The 23,072-nt window shown below is 40.4% G+C and overlaps 1 protein-coding gene across 1 annotated transcript in view; it reads left to right on the top strand.

The window, feature by feature from the left end:
* Window positions 1–13,702, top strand: part of ETNPPL (ethanolamine-phosphate phospho-lyase) — a 65,916-nt gene extending 52,214 nt beyond the window's left edge. Inside the window, exon 15 of the transcript XR_012131630.1 lies at window positions 11,937–13,702. The gene's annotated coding sequence lies outside the window, so the exon portion shown is untranslated. The remainder of the gene's footprint in view (window positions 1–11,936) is intronic.
* Window positions 13,703–23,072: the final 9,370 nt, after the last annotated feature.

Raw genomic sequence — 23,072 nt, forward strand, 5'->3', positions numbered from 1 at the left:
TCCCGTTAATCTTTTTTTTTTTGGTATTTGTTGACTGATTGATCTATTAATATATTTTTTATTTTGATATCATTAATATACAGTCACATGAGCAACGCTGTGTTTACTAGATTCTCCCATTATCAAGTCCTCACCACATACCCCATTACAGTCACTGTCCATCAGCATAGTAAGATGCTGTAGAGTCACTACTTGTCTTCTCTGTGCCATACTGCCTTCCCTGTGCACTCCCCCCGACTCCCACATTATGTGCTAATCATAATGCCCCTTATTCCCCTTCTCTCTCCCTTCCCACCCACCCTCCCCAACCCCTTTCCCTTTGGTAACTGTTAGCCCATTCTTGGGTTCTGTGAGTCTGCTGCTGTTTTGTTCCTTCAGCTTTTGCTTTGTTCTTATACTCCACAGATGAGTGAAATCATCTGAAACTTGTCTTTCTCTGCCTGGCTTATATCACTGAACATAATACCCTCTAGCTCCATCCATGTTGTTGCAAGTGGTAGAATATCCCACTAAGCTTTTAACTTGCATCCATATTGGTTGGTTGCATTGTCAGGCAGCTGCGTCTGGGGAGGTCTTCCCCTGCATGCTCAGTGAGACCTCAACCTGGACAGGGGAGGGTTCTTGACCTTGATGAAAAAGAATTCTCAGAACAGGTCAGAGTAGTGCAGGTAAGGAAGGATGGGGGTTGGAGGGGTGGGCGTGTAGGCTTGACATATGGTCTCATGATGTCTCTCTCCAGTGAGAGACATTATGTCACTGTCCATAGTCTGTCCTCTAGATATTCTGTAGGATAAACTTAATACAAGGAATCTCTTGACCTTGTGCTTCTCCAAGATAGTGGTTACCCTCAAGCAGTGGGGGCATATCATTTAGGACTGCTTGCTCTGCCTTAAGATAAGGTAGGTAATTGGCTAATTAACATAAAATATGTTTGGAATCTTACCTCCTAACTCCCAGCTTTTTAAAATGAAATCTTAGCCTTAAGATGGAGTCCCTCCTGTTCTTCCTACACTACTTATATCTCAGCATTTTTCAGCATAGGCAGGAAAAATTGATCATCGTGCTTGTTGCATGTCCCTGCCCCACCTCAGTTAGCTGGGTGGTTTTGTCTAGAAGTAGTTCAAGTGGACAAGAGGGGTTTAAAAGGAGAAGTCCCTACTTATTACAGTAAAACTAGTTTTAAGTAACAACTATCTATTAAGCACATGCTGTGTGCTATAAACTGCTTTACATTTATTATCCCCATTCCTCAGTTACCCTGGAGTTTTTCTAGCTGCTGAGACTAAAATTCAGGAGGTGAAGTATCATCACTGAGGACAAACAATGCCTAAGTCACAGAGTTTCTATCTTCCCTGACACACCAGTGTTTCTGACTTTTGTGTGCACCACAGTCCCCAAGCATACTTGCTAACAATGCATTCCTTGGCCCTGTCACTTGGGAATGAAATTAAGTAGGCTTAGATTGGTTCAAATCTTCCTCCCAAATACCCTGGTTTAGTCTGATGCATGTGGTGCAGTGTCTGAGAGGGTCCTGACCATACTGTTTCCTCTAGCACAGTGTCCAACATAGTAGCTGCTAAAGAAAAAAATTACCAGAGGTGTTATAGGACCCCCAAAGACCAGATTCTTGACTTTCAATGTTATAAAAATAAACACTGAACTCAAAAGAAACAAAGCAAACAGAGGTTATTAGAATTAGCTTGGATACAAGGGAGCCAACAGGAAAGAGGAATGTCAAGCTGGATGGAGTTGACACCTGAGGGAGGTTGTGCATAGGCTTATAAAGGCAGAGTTTCAGAGGGTGAGGGGTTTTGGAAGGAGTCGTAAGATCAATTTCTTGCCTGGTGATTGGAATGTCATTATCTGTGGTTTCAAGGGGGATTCAGGAGAAATTCCAGAATTTCAGAAAGGTCTAGGGCAACATGGAGGGAGAGGTTTAACTTTTCAGCTTGTTTCAAAATTGAGCAAGTTAGACTTTGTTACAGCCTCTAACACGGAGGGAGGGAGGGAGGGAGGGAGGGAGAGAGGGAGAGTGGGGACATGGGACAGGCATCATGATTAATTTTTCCTGCTTATGATGAAAAATGCTGATATATAAATAGTATAGTAAGAACAAAAGGTACTCCATCTTAAGGCTAATAGTCCATTTTTTAAAAGAAGGGAGTTAAGAGGTAAGATTCCTAATGTTTTATGGTAAACAGCCAATAACTTACCCTATCTTAAGGCAGGGAAAGAAGTCCTAAATGATATGTCCCCACTGCTTGAGGGTAACCACTATCTTGGAGAAGAACAGGATCAATAAGTTTCTTGAGTTAAGTTTATCTTACAGAATATCTAGAGGACAGACTATGGATGGTGACATAATGTCTCTCACTGGAGAGAGACACGATGAGACCACATGTCAAGCCTACCCACCCCCGCTCCCACCCTTTGCCCCATCTTTGAATGTCTTAAAAGACAGAATCCTAAGCCTTTAAGCATGCATCCTTTCTGAGGTTGTCTGCAGTCCCCTTTCTTCAAGTGTGTACTTTGCCTTAAACAAAGCCTATCACTGTTCCAAATACTGCATCTTGTCTCTGTGCTCTTCCAGTGGTAAACTGGAATTTTACCATTCCTAGTAAAAATTCCCATACCTAGTAACAAAGTGGTAAACATCTTTGTTACTTTGCTATTTCATTCAATTTGCTAGACTTAAGGGCAAGTCGTCACTCTCTCTGTTCTCTTCAGACAAGTAGGGAAGGGTTGTTGAGAGCTCTGTTTGGTCTTGCAAGTTCTTATCACCTAGGGGACCTGGACAGGCTTGCAGTTGTAACATCATGTTTTTTAGTAGCCTGCCTGAAAAGTCTCCTATCTTTGCCTTTGAAAAGTTCTCAGGACATAATCTCACTCCATCCAGGGCTCTGCAGCGACCCCAAATCCTGGGGTGGTAGGGGCTTAGTTTCTATACTGCAGATTCAAGTGGGCATGGGACACCAGGTCACCTTGGCTTTAGGAGTAGGCAAGGGATCTGCCCATGCTGAGCAGTTCAGTGAGCTTCCCCTTCTTCCCTCTGCTCTTCCTTGCTCTCTGCTGCCTGCAAGGCAGCTGCCATTCTCTGCTACTCTCACTTTAATTAGTTTCTTCCTTATCTACACTCATCCCGCCTGCCTGATCCTTCTCTGTCCAGGTTGAGGTTTCACCTAGTGCACAGGGAGAGACCTCCCCAGACGCAGCTGCCCGGCAACAGGAGGACGGAAGGAAAGAAGGAGGGAGGGAGGGAGGGAAGGAGGAAGAACAGACTTGGGATTATAGCAATAACTGAGTAATAATAATTGAGCAATGATTATTAACTGAGTCATTATTAAGATGACTGTGATACAATAGTTAAAAATATTAAGGGATGCAGTTCACATTTCTGTGGGGCTTGTTTGTCAACCTTTCCTCCCACTTGATGTCAAAGAGCTCAGATGAAAAATGCTGAAGGTCGGGGGTTTACAGGCAGAGAAAGGGCAAAGCCAGCAGTTGGATGTATTCTTCACAGGGTGGATATATTCTTCTGCAGAGCCACCAAGGTGGCCCAGATAACAGCAACAGAGGCATCCAGTTCTAAAGACAGGTCTTTTGAGCACAAAGATGTTTTCTTGTCCACATGTCTATTCTATTTAACTTAGTTTTGACACCATGAGCAAAAACATCCATTAAAACACATGAAATTACACAGGGTCAAGCCTGCAATCCCAGCTGGCATTTCAGCTCTGCTTAATGAAATAGTACCATCCAGCAAGAAAGATTCCCATATCTAAGGCAAGGTGGCAAGAACAAAATAGATCTGGAGGTTAAGTGACTCTTCCTGTACGAGCAGGAGAAAATCCCTCTAAGTCGTATACCATCACCACCCAAAATATCTGGATTGCCAAAGCAATAATTACCAAGCCCTTGTGGCATATAATATTTTATCTAACCACACTTGTGACCAATAAAGGAATCTGGGAAGTCCCTCAGAGTGTTCACTGCCAAGGGCAGAACTATTCTGTAATGTTGACACAAGCCAAGCCACATCTTTTCCTGCTTCTCTCTCTTTCCCAGTTCTCTTCCACCATCATAAATTGCCTGTCAAACCAGTGAAAACAGCTGAACAGGGACCCAAAGATAAAACTTCAGTAAACATTTCCTCTTTCAAACAAGCATATTTGGACACAACTGCCCTGTGATGGACTTTCAATATGTGTTTGTTGAATGAATGAGTAAATGAAAGACTTAATTAGCCTGAAGACAGTCTGGGAATCATTGTAAAAAATGCTGCATGCCAGGAAAAAGACAAATGCTTGGCATTGACTCAGAAATGCTGTAGTAGTTGCTCAGTAAGTGAGTGTTACATGACAGGAAAAAAAGTACTCTGTGTGACTGAGACCCAGAGGAAGCATATTTACTCAAGACCCCAGAGTCATGTTTCAAAAATTCACTTCATACTAAGAAGTGTCTAGCTTCTGGTATTTTTATTAAAAATACAAATTCCCCAGGCTCATGCTATGTAGATTCTATTCCTGCAGATCTACTGCAAGGCCTGGAAATCTCTTTGCAGAATTCCTAAATACCCTAGGGCCAGGGGCTTAAGGAAACTTGCTATTTTTATTCTATTTAGTTGGAGATTGACCTATTCATTCATTTGGCAAACATTTATTGAACTTCCACCCTATACCAGACACAGATTTAGGCTCTGGGCACGCAGCATGACCAAGAAAGAAATGGTCCCTGTCAGTGTGGAGCTTACCTTAAGGGGAATTTGAAACTCAGTAGATGGAACAAGATAACAACTCAATAGCATCTGAGACCAACATAAAAAAAAACCGTGTTTATAAAGTTCCTGGTCTGGTGAATGAATGAGGGGAAAGGATAAACAGAAAGAAACCTCTCTAAATTAAAATTCAAAGTTCAGGAAGATGCTGGTGTGTTTGTGCAAATGCCGACTTTCTCATCATTCCCAGCACCCAGGTGGTATGGTCTGAGAAGGGAAGCATTCCAGTGGTTTGCCCAGGGTCACTTCAGTGACCAGAGGTGACAATGGGGCCAGGGCAAGCACCCTGCGTGAACTCCAGAGCATGACTGTGTCTCTCCCCAGGACCTATGGGACTTAGAAGAGCTTCCATAAAATAAATGTTGTAATTACTCCAACAAGTAAGTGGAGCTCTCACTGCTTTGTGAAGAGCAGTTGTGGTGAAGGGCTCCCGGGGAGGCGGTGGAGAGCCTGGGGCTATGTGTTTTTGCACCTTCATCACCAGGAGAAAGTAGGAGGGGGGTTATAGGGCTGACATACAAGCACCAGTTTTGGAGTTAGGGAGAATCCTGGCCTCTCCACTTATTTATTGTTGGTCCTGGTAACTCCTTGAGCCCATCTTCTTGTCCCTCACAGAAGCTGTGAGAATGACTTACTGGGCCACAGCAGGCAATCAACAAATCATTGCTATTATAATTTTCAGAGATGTGCAAAAAAGGATAGCACAGATATCTTGTGTGTATCAAAAAGATATCTATGTGTATCAATTTGGGGCTGTTGTCTTGGCAAGTTCTCTACCTATGGAAGCTTGGAGTTTCCACACTTACCTTGCAGGTTTTCTACATACAAGGTATTCATCAAAGCTTTCCTCATTCAAAGGGTGTAAGCCTGATGACCTAGTGGGTTTAACACCTTCAAAAGAGGACCCCTAAGAAAGACATAGCTGAAGATACATTTCCAGGGACTCCATTTTTGCCTCCTTTCCTCGCCAAGTGAGAATTGTTCCTGGTGGGCAAGTTTTGACTTCAGGTGTTAAGGATTAAATCATTAATGGTATTGATTTTCAGCTAAGGAGAGAATAGGAAGATGGTTGAGGGTGTCGGTGGGTCATAGAGCTTAAACTCTGAGAGAAAGAGGGTTTTTCAGTGAGTGAAAGAAAGACCTAAGGAGTTGGGAACAGGATGAAAGCAATGGGGACTCATAAGGAGAGTCCCAAAGGAAGTGCCACACAAGAAAGAATGAGCAAACAGAGGGCAGATCTCCTCAACTAGGACTTCGGGGACTTTGAATATTGCCTGGGTCCCACCTTGACTTGGATCCTGCTGGGTCATTTATCCACTGGTTCATTCATTCATTTATTCATCAGGTATTTATGATGGGCCTAATATGTAGTTGCTCATCATGGCAGGTACATAGTAAATTGCTCAATTGGATTATGAGGCTGTGCCAGGTAATGGCTAACTTTGGGCAGTTACTTTATCTCCACGACAGAATTTACTGATAGGTAAAATGAGTATAATAGTAGTATTTACCTCAGAGGTATGCAAAAAAGATTAAATTAATGCACATAAAGTACCAAGAAGAGTGCCTGGAAAATGGTAAATTCTCAGTAAGCATTAGCTGTTGCTTATTATTCAGGCCATTTTGGAGTCAAATTAGGAATACCATTTTTAGAAGATTATCAGTCTTTCTGTCACCTGCCTCACCCCCAACACACACACACACACCAGTTCTAGATCCCATGGTTTATAATCAGTTCAGCTTTCCCAAATTTCAAAATATCAGAGCTTTTTCCTTTTCCTTCCTTTATACACCTCACATAAGATTCTTTTTTCACCTTATTCTCATTCCTTTCTCAAGTTAAAGGCCTTAGAATTCCTGTTTCTGTTCAGAGTATTCATTTTATTCATATACTTCTTGCACTCTCTAATGAGTCCTTGTTTCTCTAACACCTGTGACTGGAGACAGTTTAAAAGACCCAAATTGAAAGTGCTCGATTGATTTTTCTTTTCTTCCTCCATTGTTTCTTCCAACATGATTTTCTACTCTTGAGATCTATGATGCAAGTTAAACATGATTGGTTCATCTGAAGGTGATTAACAGACTTTAATTCATTCTTCTGCCCTAAACTGATGACTCTCAGAGGAGTCGACACGAGATTTGTTTATATTTGAGCTATGTCTACAATTTTCTCCAAACCTCCCTGTCTCCTTTTGCCCACCATGGAGAATGGAAATCTCATCAAATTCCTGCTGACCCCACAGGGGTATTATAAAGGTTAATGAGACAATTTCCCAGCAGTTCTTTGAGTGCTGAGAGTGTATGAATATCATTATTGCAAGATTACTGAGGACTTTCAATGCTTATAAAATAGCAGACATTCTCCTCAGACTATTAGATAAGAATTCTTAATTTTAATTTTTCAGATTTTAGTGAACTCTTTCTTTCATCTTTAGGGTTTTGTTAAACATTTTATTGATATTTTCATAAGATGGAATTCTTAAAGTCTTATATAAATTAGAATATATATTTACAAATACAAATACTTGTTTGTATTTATATGTACACATACTTATATTTTTATACCATATCAGCAATTTTATATATAATTCTAAAAAATCCTTCCAAACGTAAGTTTCTAAAAGAATAAACACTGAAGACTTGAGAAAGGAACATTTAACCCTCACTCCATCTTCAATCTAATAGTTGAATTACACTTAAGACATCATGATAAATGTTATCCCATGTATACTTAAATCTCTCCATTGACAACTTGTTCCATTTTATATACTTCCTAACATGTAGAGAATTCCTCCTTTGGCCACGAAAGGGCTGTTTCATGTCATCTCCTCTCCCTTAAATTTCTAACTCTTCCTCCATCCTAATCCAGTGAGCAATCTTGCTTTTGGCTTTGTGGAGGAAATTGAAGTGCTCAGAAGAGAACTTCCACAGTCTCCCATTGCCACACGTCCTGCCTTCTCCCCACTTTCTGAGGATGGATGAACTGTCTGTGCTCCTAGCTAAGGCCACCTGCTCTCACCTACTTTAGGACAGTGCACCACTATTCTCTCTGTCATTTGTATAATTCATTTTTCTCTCTCTACTGAATTATTCCCATCAGCATATAAGTATATTGCTAATTTGCCCATCTTAAAGTAACTTTTTAAATCCCACCTGTCCCTTCAGTTAATACTCAATCTCTCCATCCTTTTTTGTCAAAAACCCTTGAAAGCTTTGCATGTGCCCTGGTCCAGTCTCTCTTCTCCAGTTCCAACACCCCTCCCTCACCCCAACCAGTTCTCAAACTGTTCGTCTCAGGGTCATCAGTCACCTCCACATTGCTAAGCCTACTGATCATTTATCAGTCCACATCTCACGTGACCAAGCAGGGCATGGGACCCAATAGCTCACTCTCTCTTTGAAATATTTCTTTGCTTGGCTTCCAGGACATCCCCCTAGCCTGGTTTTCCTCTGTCTCTTCTAGCTGCTCATTCTCAGTATCCCCATTTGTTCTGCCTTTGACATATATAACTGCTAGCCCCACCCTAGCTGCCACAAGCCTTGTCCAAGCTACTGTCATCTCTCACCTATATTTTTTCAACTTGCCTCATAACTGGTCACCCTGTCATGCTCCTACAGCCTATTCTCATCACAGCAGGCAAACTGATCCCATTAAAAGATGTCAAGTTGAAAAATAGAAATACCACATGACCCATCAATTCCACTTCTGGGATGAGGAAAATCACTGATTTGAAAAGATAGATGCACTCCTATGTCTATTCCCACGTTTTTTAAAATAGTGAAGCTATGGAAGCAACCTAAGTGTCCATCAAAAGATGAATAGATAAAGAAGATGTGGTACACTTAAATGCAATGAAATATTATTCAGCCATAAAAAAGAGAAAGAACTCATGCCATTTGCAACAACATGGATGGACCTAGAGGCTATTATGCTTAGTGAAATAAGCCAGGTGGAGAAAGACAAATGCCATAGAATTTACTTACATGTGGAATCTAAACAAAACAAAACAAATGAACAAAACAGAAATAGACTCATAGACACTGAAAAAGACCGGTGGTTACCATGGGGAAGGGGTTGGGGTGGGTGGGTGAGATAGGTGAAGAGGATAAAGAGAAACAAAATCTCAATTATAATATAAATTAGTCACAGGGATGAAACTATAGCATGATAAATATAGTCAATAATATTGCAGTATTACTATATGTTGATAGAGCATAACAATGCTTGTTGGAGCATTTAGTAATGTGGATAACTATTGAATCACTGTGTTGTACACCTGAAACCAATATAGTATTGTATATCAACTATACTTCAGCTATAATTCAATAAAAAATGTCAAGTTGAATCATCTGCTTAAAACATTCCATTGGCCTCCCACCCCATTTTAAATAAAAGCAAAGTCCTTACTATATCCTACCAGGTTCAGCGTGATGTGATCCTATGTTACCTTCCTAAGCTCTTCTCTCTCCTACTGCTTTCCCCCTTGTTTACTCAACTGTAGCCATGCAGGCCTTCTTACTGATCCCTTCAACTCACTAGGCCCACTGTGACCACAGGGCCTTTATACTTACCCCCAAATCACCTCACCACTAGCTCCCTCTTTTCTTTACTGCCTTACTTAGGTATTACCATCTCAGTAAAGCCTTCATTGACCATCCAGTCCAAAATTGAAAGCACCCCCAAATTCATACTCCATTTTCTGCTTTTTTTCTCTCTCATCATTTCTTATATCCACCCATACCTCACTCATTTGTTTATCATCTGTCTTCTAACACTAGAAGGTAAACTCCATAAAGGTAGGGTTTTTTTTTTTTGTCTATTTTGTGTACTGTGTCATTCAGTGTCTAGAACAATGTTTGGAAAATAATAAGCATTCAATATAAATATTTGCTGAAAAAATTATGAATGAAACAGAAAAGTTCATTGTGCTTGGTAAATTGTTAGCAAAATAAAAATCAAACATTAGTATCAATTCACCTTTTTGCTATGGACTAGACCATTCTGGGGGCCCGTCCTGGTGTTGATGAAACATCTGACTGGATGACCCTCACCTCAACCCTACAGCAGCACGGGCTGACAATAATCTCTGCAGAAGCTTAGTAGGTGCCCAGAGAGGACTGGCTGTCCACCAGAAGGGGTTTGTCAAGCTTATCACTATGAACTAATTAACAGAGGCAAATAGGATTTTGCCCTTTTTCAATATTCTGCTAAGTTATCAGATCTCATTTCTTGGCTTTTGCCTCTTAGTCCTGTTCCCAAATCCAGCTGGTGAAGATTTCTATTCAAACTTAAACTCCTATGGAACTGGCTGTATTATGATTTTCTGCTCCTCTCATTTGTCTCTCAGTATCAGCCTGAGTATAAACATTTAAGTAATATATCATTCATTGTTCCATAAATGTTTATAGAGTTATAAGCTTCCAGGTACAGTATAATGGATGCAAAAATAAATAAGTCCCAGTCCTTTCCTTTAAGGAAATCAAAGTCTAGAGCAGGAGGGAGACATAAAGAATAATTCAACACCACGCCACAAGCCCAGTAATGGACAAAGGTTCATGGGAACACTTGAACAGGGAGCAATGAAGTCTGTGAGGAGAAATGAGCTTTGAAGGATGATAAGGTGTTTGCTGAAAAAGGAAAGTGCATTATAGTCAGAATAACTTCAGGAGATTTTCCCCACCCACAGTGATCTCTGCTTCACCTGACATGACACAAAGCCATGTCCTGCTTGACTGGAGGGTGAAGAGTACTCCAGTTAGAAATGGCTTGATTTTAAGATGTACAAGCTTCCAGTTATAAATAGGTCATGGAGATGTCATGGACAACAAGGGGATAGAGTCAACAATAATAACTTTATGTGGTGACAGATGGTAACTAGACTTAGAGTGGGGATCATTTTTTATGTTTAAAAATACTGAATCACCATGATATATACATGAAACTAATAAGGTATTGGGTGTCAGTTATACTTCAATAAAAATAATAACTTAATTCTTTATAAAATTTTATATGTTTCATATTCATGTCACTTGATCTATCTGCAGAAATTCCCATCTGTTGTGATCATCAGACTGAGTAAAGGACTGTAGGATAAAGCAATCCAAGGTGCCTACTGGGTAGGTCTTCCATCTTGGATCCACAAACTAGCAGAGCTGTGATCTTAGGGACTGGCTTTGCCCAAGTTTAACTCTCTCCCTTGCTGGGGGAGCCAAAGCTCTGAGAGGGTAACTGCCCTCGCCAGGTGTGTTCAGTGAGTGAGGCCACCCTGTCTCTCAGCAGGACCTAATATGAACACATGTCAAGTGAATGAATTGTGTCTTGCAACTTATTTCCTCCACTTTCCAAGCCAGTCTTACTGCTTTCCAGACCTGAAATAGGCAACATGGGCTCTGACCTATTACCCCTCCCTCATCGTCATTTCAGTTGCAAATGGCCTATGCAGCCAGGAGAAGGCAGTGCCAGGAGCTCTGACCTGACTGCTCTCCCACAGCTGAACCATCCCTCAGTCACCCCAAGCTTGCCTTTGAAAGGCTCTGGAGCGGTTTGCAAGAGCTGTGACTGAAACTACAAACCTAGGTCTTTGTGGGGGTGTGAGAACCTAGCACATCTCAGCATTGGATATTTTTTCAGATTCCTAAAGGTACCAGATGCACCAGGTATTATAATACAGAAAATCAATACTCCAGGTATTCCTCACTGAACCAGATATCCCAGAGTTTGTCCTGATCTCCAACAAAGAGGATGAGAGAATGACATGTTTCCTGCTCAGTGCTTTACCTCCTCTACCTGCTCATGGCTCTACAGAGGACATACACACAGCTGTGTGTAGATCAGCATCTACACGACATTTGTCTCTTTCAGCTTCAGTTAATAGGGAGTTATTGTAAAGTTCCAAAGAGAAATGAGGACGGGAAGCTGTCTTGGCAGTCAAATAATCGGCCTTGTGAGTCCCTCGGAATGCCACGCCAACCTGGCAGTCCTGGGGTTCCCGAGTCGCGGTCATCTAGTTACCTCTGCTCTGTCACCTCTTCCTTTCCCCTCCCCTCTGCCTTCTTCTGTGAATTTTATTAAGGCTTTAGCTGCCTCTCCTGCTGCAGCCAGCCATCGTTTAAACTCTGATTCCATCATTTCCCACAGTCTAATGCATATCATTTCTGTTAGTCATGATACAGGTCACTAATCAGTGTCTGGGGAGCATCTGTGGATCTGCAGAGATCAGGGCTGCCAAGCTACAAGATTCAGGACATGGAGACCTGGGCTTAAAGAACTGCCTGTGATCAATTATCTCAGGAGGGGAGAAGTAAGTGACAGACCAAATGGCCTGTCCGGTACACATAGTTTCAAACTTTTTCATCTTTTTGAACCACTGCATGAAAAACAGCACCCTTGAGGAACAGCATGTAGAAGAAACTCCAAAAGCTTCGAATATGCATGAAGTAGACAAAGAAGTTCCTTATCCTTTTCAGTGTTAGCTTCTTAAAACCTGGGCTTAAAACACCAACTCATAGAACTATTTGAAGGATTTAAAAGTGAACACAAAGCCAAGTACATTGTCACCATTTGACATGAATGATGGTTGCCTTCCTCCGAAGCTAAGATCACTCCCTCCTAAGCTAAGGGCTGGCTGTGCCTTTGGACCTAGATTAAGGGATGCAGTAATAACACCTAGTGCTCACTGAGAGCTTTACCGTGTGAACTCCTTTCACCTCCATTCCCTTACTCTGATTCATTTTCCATCATAACATTTGTCTATATACATGATGTTATGTTTATTTGTTTGGACATGTCTCCTCCTCTAGAATATAATCCCCGTAAGAACAGGATCTTTATGGTGTTTACTGTTACATCACCAGTGTCTGGAAGAATATCTTGACATTAATAGCATTCTTTAAATATTTGTCGAATAAATAATTTAATCCCCTAACAACCTATAACACGGGTACTATGATTACCTCTTATTTCAGGTAAGAAAGCTGAGGCACTGAGGGGCCAAGTAAATAGCTCAAGGTCACACAGTACTTCGGCTGCTGAGGCCAGGTTAAAACTCAGACGGCCGCCAGCATGCTCAGGCTCTGCCACTGTGCCTACTGCCCCTCGGCACACTGCCCGGGCACTCTGGAAGGGGGAACTTCCTTTCACCCCCTGCCTACCTGAGTCACACTCAGACGTGGTTTAAAAAAGAAAAGTAAAACTTGTTCCCCTTGGAACTGATGCTATTTACGATCATCATCAGCGCACCTTGCAACCCCCGCCGGCAGGGGGAGCAGCATGGCGGCACCACGTCAAACACAGGGGCTCAGCGGCCATTCCCGGCCCAGCGCACCAAGCCCCGTGCAGCCTGGGAGCCTCCGCTGACCGGGTGCGGGTCAGAAACCTGAAACAGGTGGTCCTGCGCAGTGCTCACCCAATGGGCTGTAATAGGAACTATTGTGCAAAGAGGACCTTTTTGACAGCTGATTCGTGTTTTTCCAAAAGATGAACCATCAACTGGTCATAAACCCCACCATGGTGTGCTGATTGAAGAGTGTCAGGCTTGTGTCACTCGCCACCTGTTGGAACTGCCAGGCCACGACAGTTTCAGGACGAACCTTCAGGCATGTCTCAGTCAACATAAAACCTTCAAAGAACAGAAGTGGCTGGAGCCGAAAAGTGTTAATAGCTATGCAGGAATATTTTTGTCACAAATAAACATGTCAAGAGAAGAGTAGTGATAGAGTTTAAATAGGATCATAATGATCCTGAGCTAGACTTAATACCACTTACCTTTCACTACTTCCGAAGTGTGACTGATGCTTATGCAATCTGAAACGAATGCTGTATGTAATTCTGGTCTAATAGCTATATTCAAATACATTTATATATTCAAAAAAATTTGCTTACCAACAAACATATATCTCATTATCTGGAATTCACATCAAATTGATCTGGGATGGGAGCTGGGGTGTGGGGTGGGCGTCAATGAACCAAGACTGGCCATGAGTTCCGAACAGGTGAAGCTGAGCAGTGGGTGAGGTGAGGCTTATTATATTGTTCGCTCTTCTTTCGCCTATGTTTAAAATTTCCATAATAAAAGTGAAAATATGAACAAATAAAAAGAGCAAGTTATACAGAAGATTTATTGAACCTCTCCAATGTGTATAGCATTATGCTATGTGCCATGGAGTGTGTGAGAGAACGGGTTCTGCTTCAAGGAGCTTAAAGTACTAGCAAGGGGAATAAAGCCAGCCCTCAAGAAACCGAAATCCCAAGAGAGCATTAGTACCTTAAGAGATCGGGAGGGAAAATCCAAGAGGGTTCCAGTTCTAGTCTCCAGGTTAGTACTGTGCTTATTGAAACAGCCCTGTTAAGATTTGAAATACTATTCCAACTTAGTGCCCTTGACACTAGTCACATAGAATAAACCATCTGTTACCTTACTTGTCATGCGATATGGAAGAAATTAGAAAACTAACTGTTTCCTGGACAGGACAAAGCTGTGCTCAAGTATACTATTTTAAATGAAATGCAAATATTTAGCTTGGAAATATTTGGGGTTGTAATGATGAACACATAGATGTAGTTGGGATAGTGTGAGATGGAGAAGATTTTACAGTGATTAGGTGATCCTAAAAATGTCTCGCAAATTTGAAGTACTTTCTCCTCATTTGAAATCCTCTTGCCAAACAGGCCAAAATAATCAAGTCTACTGGCCAGTGGTTTCTTCTGTCCTGGACAGGTCAGGAGAAATTTTGCCAACTGGTTTAGAGGGTTTTCTTTTTCATGGTCCAGGATGATCCACCCACAGACCAGCCACAGTACAAGTGAACAGCTCTTCAGTGATTACACCAGGACCCCCTGGATTGCAGTTGTGTTCCCAAATTTTCAGTTCTACATTTAAGTTTTTGGTTTATAATCCAAGATCACCAACTACCTCTGTCATGGGAATCTCCTTCTAGTTTAATAGAAGTGCTTTCATTTTCCATTTTTCTAAGTCCTTAATAGCTCACCTCATTGCTAAAGCCATGAACCATCTATGTGAGAAAATTACTGGATTTATTCTGTTTTCATGCCTGAATTTAGTCAAATGAAATGCAGAAGCTACATTATGAAAAAGAAGTAAGGTACATATGTATAATCTGGTGCATAAAATTTGTGTAGAAATAAACATACTTTCAAAGAAAGATTGTATAAAAATATGGTTTTCTAAATTCCAACAAAATGAAGGCTGTGCTAAATATCTGCAATTAGTAATAAGTGGTACAATGTACATATACTTTGTTAACTTTAAAGCATTCTCCCAAAGTTATTTCTATTAAGTTCCCTATCATAAACCAAGCTCCTATGACATGCTAAGTTCCTTGTACATTTCTCGATGTAAATGAGTGAGAATAAACTGATAAAATGTAATTAGTGCTACCACAGGTGAACATAAATACACAGCAAGAGCTGTGGTGCAGGAAATCTGTAAAGAAATGAATAAGAAACAGAATCAGATCCTGAACTCAAGCAATTTCCAATCTAGTTGACTCTTATAAGCATTAAAAGGTTCATAATCCTTTGAGGCCAAATGAAGACACTGTCCTGGACCCCCTTCATGGTGGTTAAGAGCAGAAGCTCTGGATCCAGACTGTGGGTCCACCAGCTAAGATCCGTGCAACCTTCGGCAAGTGACTTGACCTCTCTAAGCCTCAGTTTCCTCATCTACAAAATGGACCTAATAGCACTACCTCATAGCATTGTTGTGAGGATGCAGTAAGTTAATATATGAAGAGAGCTTAGAACAATGCCCGGAGCACAGTAAGCTCTCAATATACATTAAGTACTTTTAATACCTACACTTTCTTGAAAAACAAAGCTTTCAATAATAAAAGAAAATACTCTCAAGCACAAGAATTAGGAATTTAAAGGGTTAAAATCCCTAGAGAATCCAGTGCTGTACTGACTAGTAAATCAGCACTTTTCTCTCTCTTGTTTATTCCCTGTCTGTTCAGAAACCCTGATTAACCTGCTCAGAAGAAGAGATCCTAGATAAATTTGAATGGCAAGCAAAACAAGAAACCTTCTTAATACATGGGCAATTTCCTTATTAGAGTTTTATTTTAGTAACAACCAGGTTATGTGACATGCGGGGAGTTGGAGGGAAGGGAGAGAGAAAGGAAAAGCAGACCTGCACATACTAGACCCAGAAGACCCAGAGGTACGGTCCATATCCTGCCTTTTCTGGTATGTTGGTCTGTTCTTCTCAAAGTGCTGACAGCAGTGTCACAGGCCAGAGGACACCCAGACACATGACGAGCTTATTGTGAATCTGGTTGGTTACTCCACCTCTGGGCACCTCAGGGAACAGGTGCTTATACGAGGGGGGGACATGATCTTGCATGAGGGGATGCATGTGACATGTCCCAGCTTAGTAAGTAGAAGAATTTGTAGTAATAGTAACTTTGTCCTGGTCTACCTTTGAGAAGTTATTTAAATATTTGGCTGATCTTTCATTTGATTGTTGAGGTTTTAAGTGGTATTGCCAGCTTAAATGCAGCTCCTGTCTTGAGACATCTCTTACTTAAAAATGTTAAAGTACAATATGACCACCACCTTATAACTGAATGTGGCTGTTTACAAATTAATAATAATTCATATTGGAAAATCATAAGAGAACTTTTCGAGGAACAAAGGGAAAACAAAGTTTCAGAAACATCTGGATTTTTCTGTGTCTTGTTTTGAACCATCATTTAGTTGGTACCTAGAAAAAAAGATACTAGTATTAGTATCCACTTACAGATGAAAGATATTAGGTATTAAAAATTTATGTATAAATCAAAAATATTATTGGAATCCCATGGCTTCTGTATCCTATTTGTGATCACATCATCTTTAACAAGATAGTTCCCTGCCCCTGAGTTCTGGGGTATATTTGAGGCTGCAGAAGAGCAGACATACCAGCTCCTTCACAAACGACTCGCGGACTCCTAGAGTCACTGTACTCTGGACCTCAAATCATGGCCCTTAAGCTTTGGGAGATGTGTCACTAATCACTTAATCCAATTTTAAGCCAAGTGCTCCTTTGGAACCTATACCACTTATGAAAACTATAATTTGAAATAGGCCTGAGAACATAATTACATTAATCTGAAGCAGTGGCAGGGTCGGGTTTAGGCCTAGGCCTGGCACCTAGAAAGTGTGCAAGAGAATTCTTCTTATTCAGTTACCAAGAGCTCCATCTGCTGGTCAAATGGAATTCGTTCATAGCCCTGAGGATACTAATTAGAAAACCTATGTGTCAGAATATTAGGAAAGATAAAAGAAATAAAAAAGGTGAAAGAAGCATTACAGATCATCTGATCCAATCCATTTATTTAAAAAATGAAGATTATTACAGCACTGGCATATTCCTAACAAGAAGAAATAAAGTAAAATAATTTGTCAAAGTCATAGTTCACATACAGTTAGTTTGAAAAATACTGACTGTGAGACAGAAGGTATGAAATCTGATAAAGTGAAATAAATCACATATTGAAGATTCTTTCTGGTTTAAAATCGCTACCTGCTCTTCTCAGGGAAAAAAGGTAAAATGGGAGGTTGGGCTTGGAATCAAACTAATGTTCGAAGCAAGTTTCCATCCCTATTAGCTGTTTCTTGGTTGAGATATTTACCTTTCTGTCTTAATGTCCTTCATCCCTAAGTTGTGAATCACAATGCACGGTGAGGATGAAGGGTCACCTACCTAGAGCCTAACAGTGGGCACGCAACAGGAAGCCCAAAATGGAAGGAGAAGGAAACAGAAGCTGCTGGGTCAGTGAAAACCTGTGCCTGGCACTTCTGCCATCTTCTGTCAATCAAAGTAGTCACCAGTCTGACCAAGCTGCAAATGCTAAAGGAATCATCTCCATCATTTGACAGGGAATGGCAAGGTCCCTCTGTGTACAACAAGTGGGGCAAAAGCTATTGTTGCAGCCATCTTTGAAAACTGAAATCTGCCCTTTAAGGATTAAAAAAAAATTCTATCAATCCAAAAAAAGGTGAGAGAGGAAGAAAAAGAAGCACTGAAAAAGTAAGACAAGTAGTACAGTAAGGAAATACAGAAAGTCCAAAAATGTAGTAATCACAATTCCTGAAAATAGACTACTCACTCATATAAAGACAAAGATTGTCAGAGTGCAGCAGAAATAAGTAAAGCTTCCTGATACACATAACAGACACCCCTAAAACAAAAGAACAAAGAAAGGTTGAAAGAAAATTATGGAAAAAAATGCACGGCAAACTCTAACCTGCAGAGAGTTGAGTTAGCTGCATTAACATGAGACTACATAGACTTTGAGAAACAATATTACTTTCAAATCTGAAGAGGATCACTACATAGGGAGGAAAACTTCAATTCACCAGAAAGATATGACCATCAAATTTTGCAAAATGGAAAATGTATTTTAAAGCTATGATCCTAGGGAAAGATACCACACACAACTTTAAATTATCTACGTGTTAAGCAGTAACTCAAGAGCCAGCAAGACTAAAAATATATTAAATAGTCATGCAAATGTGGTAACACTATTTTTTAAAGAGCAAAGAGGTGATAAACACAAAATTCAGAGCAGTGAATGTCTAAAGGAAGGCAGGGGAATGGATAAGAGTAGAATACAAAGAGACTCAATGGTATTGGTAATATTTTAATTCTTATATATGGGTTTACAGGACGTTATTCATCTTGCTGTGCTTCCAATTTACATGCCTGTTTTGTATATTCCTTTGAATATATTACATATCATATAATAAAATGTTAATATGAAAAATGACATGCATCAAGCTTTATAGAGGGGTCAAAGGAATGTAAGACATCAAAACCATAACTTCATTAATGATCTGAGGTTTTCCATAGTCCAGTCACTTTCGAAAAAATTTCCTGTCATTTTTTTTCAACCTGAGAGTTCTTTAATCGTGTCCACGGATGATGAGCTCCAAGAGGTTCATGAACTTCCCAAAATAACAGGCAAAATCATGTGTGTGCACGTTCTGGAGAGGAGAAGAGGAAAGAGAAGACTGCATTTTTTCATTCTTTTTTCAAGAGTGTCTGGAGAAGAGCAAAGTGCAGTAGTTCAGGGGGTGGGTTTGGGAGGCAGAAAAATTGGGGTTTTTGACTCTTAAACATTCTTTAGTGTGTCATCTTGGTTGAGTTGCTTACATCTCTGAGGTTTGGTTCCCACATCCATAAAATCAGAATAATTACGTCCACCTCACAGTGTCGTGGTACAGATGAAAGGAAATGATATATATAGTTTAGCACAGTTCCTGATACAGAATCTATATGCTTTATTACCCTTTTTGTAATTTTAATCAAATCCCAATTGGTCTATGACCCAAAAGATTAAGCAACACTCTTAGAATAAGTAATACTTTCCCTTGATTCTGTGTATTTGGATTTTATTCATCCATTGTAAATAAGCGAAACACACATGGCTCACCTTGTCCACTACATCAAACAAGCGTGTCAGATTCTGGGGATAAGGAAAGAGCTCTCACTTTCAAAAGAAAAACTAGTTTAAGAAAAACTTTTTATTGCAATATAAAATTCATAAAGCACACAAATCCTAAGTGTACAGTTCAATGCATTTTCCTCAAGTGTACACACCCGTCTAAGTAGTGCCCAGATCAAGAAACATTACCAGCAAACCCCAAAGCTCTCATGTCCCTTTCTGGTCACTTCCGCCACTTCTCAAAGTAACCAGTATCCTGACCTCTAACAGCATGGGGAAGACTGAGTTTTAAACAGTAAAGGAGAAAATAGGACAAAAAGTGTATGATGTCCTAGTAGAAAGTACAGGGATTTATAGCTAGGCTCGCTTCAGCTCAATCCCAGCTGATCCCCAAGAAATAGAGACAATACTACCTACTAGACTGAATTGTTTGTAAGGGTCCCTAGCAGGGTGCCTGCCTTTGTCCACTCAGCCTGCTCTTTCTTTATATGAAACAAAGAGGCCTGGAAGATGGTTGGGCATTCTCGTTAGGATTAAATGAGATAATTGATGATGAGGGCACTCTTAAAAGTTGAAATATGTTAGGCAAATATCCAGTGTCATGTGAAAGCATACAGTACTTTTGCTATGTGGGCTTAAAATTGTTAAATAATTTCCTGCCATCTTGTTTAAAGTAGCATGGCAGTTCTGGGACTCTGAATTACAACTCTTCCAACCTATTAACCTAGTCAAGACTTGAATGCTCTGTTTAGATTGGCGCCTACACTCTGCTCTCAAGAGAAAACTCCTTTTCTGAGGACGAGGAATTGCCAACATAAGCATGTAAAGGCATGTGTGAAGATTCATCCTTGACAGGAGCCATCAGAAGAGGTGGACTTTATGGAGAGGAGATGCCATCCATTAACCAAAGGCAGGTCCTTGGCCTTCAGTGGAGTGCTGGTGTCATGCTACATGCTGAGTAGAAACTGTTTCCACATTGCAATGGCTACAACATAAATCATGAAAACATTGTTTTAAATAGACATAAAAATAAAAGCAGATATTCCATGCTTCAACTATATTTATCACACATGCCTGTGTGTGCATGTTTCCACAACTCCCATCCCCAGGAGAGAATGTATAATCATGCATTAAATAAAACTACAGAGTGTAAAGGGAAAAAATAACTAAAGGCAAGTACAAAACATTTCTGGAGTACCTAATATGTTCCAGAATTTATGGGTTATCTCATCTAATTCTCAGAACATCCCGATGAGGTACATATTATCTCCACTTTACTAAGAAGAAAATGAGGCTCAGAGAATCTAAGAAAGCGGTCCATGGTGACACAGCTGGCAATTGGCAGACCTGGAATAGGAATCCAAATCTGATTGATCCCGAGTCTGAGCACCTAGTAACTCATGGTATTGTCCATCTATATCAATAGTAACAATTGCTGAAACCCTGATATTATTAGTATAGCTTATAAAAAAATAGTTTATGAGAAGTGTGTAGCCACCAAAATGACTATATCAAAAGCAGTCCATAATCTGTTGGAGAACTTATTTTTAAAGGAAAACAGACATCCTAGAGGCAGTGGGAGAAGGATCAGAAAGGAGCCATACCCCATTTCTGAGCTTGAAAAGCTAGAAATGGTAAGCCTTAAAAAATGGAGCCTCATCAAAGGGTTTTAATATTTCAAATGCTGGCTGTCATTATGTAGTATGGTTAAATATGCCTAGATACAGACACAAGGGGTGGACCTAAAACCAATGAACTAAAGCAAAATGGAAAATAGCTTTCTAAAAGACAAAAATATCTGAAAATGGACTGCCTTGAAAGGTAAAAAGATCCCCATCACTGGCAGATTCAACAGAAGTGAGAGGACACCTCATCATGGATAATGAGGTTAGGACTTGAATTGTCTCGCATACTTTATAACAAATTATGTTAACTAAATCTCATAAACCTGATAACAACTGGACTTTGGGTAATCTTGTAAAGAGGTAGTTAGACAACTGGGTGCATTAGGGCTGGGGATGGGGTAGGGAAGGATGGCTAATGATGAGGGAAGAGAGAAGTTTTTATTCAAGGAGGGCCCTTAAGAATTATTGAATCAAGGAATTTCCTCTAGAGTGGCTGAAGCTGTCAAATGTAATGATCAAAATAGGTTGGCACCATGATTCCCACTACTCTGAACTAGAGTAATAGCAGTAACCAATTTTATGAAGAGAAAACATGAAGCACACTCATAGACTATGTCAAAAATAAACAATGGAGTCCTTATAGTACCATATTCTCTGGTCTGATACTCCTAATGCTGAGCAGAGCAGAATCTGTCTTGTGTATCATGACACTCTAATATTCCAACAAATTATTCTTTGCTGAAGATATAGCTTCAATGATTTTTCTCTCACTTGTAACTTAAAGTCTTCGTACATAAGTAAAACAAGGAAAAAGAAAATAAATTTTAGAAAAAGTATATTTGTACTTGAAACTTTGAGCAGATTAGTATCCCATCATCCCAACAAAAATTTGAAACCATCCCTCATTCCAAATCTGGGTTTTGGCACTCCTCTCAGATGCTCCTATAGCAAGAAAATCGGCCATTTGTGTATATTCACTAGATTATAAATTCCACATGAACAAGAGTTGTATTTTTCTTGCTCACTGATGTAACCCAGCATCTGGCATGATGTCTTTTATAAATAAGTGTATGCTTAATTCTCTTTTCAACAACTGATCTTCTGTACCAGAAAGTAGCAGCACAAAATGAACACACTTAGTCTGCTATGCAGAAGACCTGGGTTCTAGTTCAAGCTCTGTAGCAAAAATGAGTCTGTTTACTTACTGAAAAAATGGGAAAATACCCTTTATTCCAGCTTAACAGTTCACGAATGTACTATTTACTGAGAACCTGTTACCTCAATTTCCCAATTAAAATAAACATTAAAGACAATCGTGTAGTACAATCTTTCTTATAAATAAGCAAGATGTGTATGGGCTTTCATCTAATTTTTTTCCTATGAAGGCTTTTTTTTTAAAAAATAAATCTGTGTTAGATATGATGCTCAGATCCCCCTGAAGGACTCAGCTCTGCTTAGCTGCAGAGTGGGACTAGCTGATGGCCTCCAGTTGTTAGCTGTAACTTGGGGGTAAAATATGTTCACAGCCTGGGGCAATTACCTTTGAAGCTGAAACCAGGAAAAGGGATAAATAAAGTGGGAGAAATCATTTATTGTTTACAAGCAGTTGTCCACTTCTGCTCACTCATGTCTCTCACAATCTGATTGCAAAAAGGGACCTGAACAAACCTCTCCAGTCCAGGTGTGCCCTCGCTTCCCACCCCTGTGTAATCACCTATTGATATGGAGATGGCTAAGGTCAGGAGAGATATTCTGGAAATACTGCAATTTTACCCACATTAGCTATGTTAGGGTTCACCTTAGCTTTCTAAGCAAGATCACATTAATCTCGAGGTGGCCCCAGGTCAAATCAAAGACCTGACAAGACAGAGGTACAGGGGTCTAGCCATTCCCCCCTCCCACCCCCACCCCCACCTCCCCCGCCTGACAGGCAGTCCTTGCTCTGCAGCTCATTAGGCCAACAGCAACTTTGTAGGCTCTTCATCACAGAATGACAGCTTCCCTGGGCTGATTTTGTATGCTTCCTTTACCTCTGACTGGAGTTAAGTCTCCATTAAATCATTCTACACTTCTAATTCCATTTTACCATCCACTTCCTGCAGAATCCTGTGGTAATATCAAAGGCTAGTTTGTTTCCAGTCTATTATTTATTCTCTCATTTACTTAACCTCTGCTGGTGCCGCTTGGCAGGCTTTCAGGCCGTGACATTTCAGTGTCCCCAGAGTATT

This window comes from Manis javanica, chromosome 5 (assembly GCF_040802235.1).
Source record: "Manis javanica isolate MJ-LG chromosome 5, MJ_LKY, whole genome shotgun sequence".
NCBI classification, from domain to species: domain Eukaryota; kingdom Metazoa; phylum Chordata; class Mammalia; order Pholidota; family Manidae; genus Manis; species Manis javanica.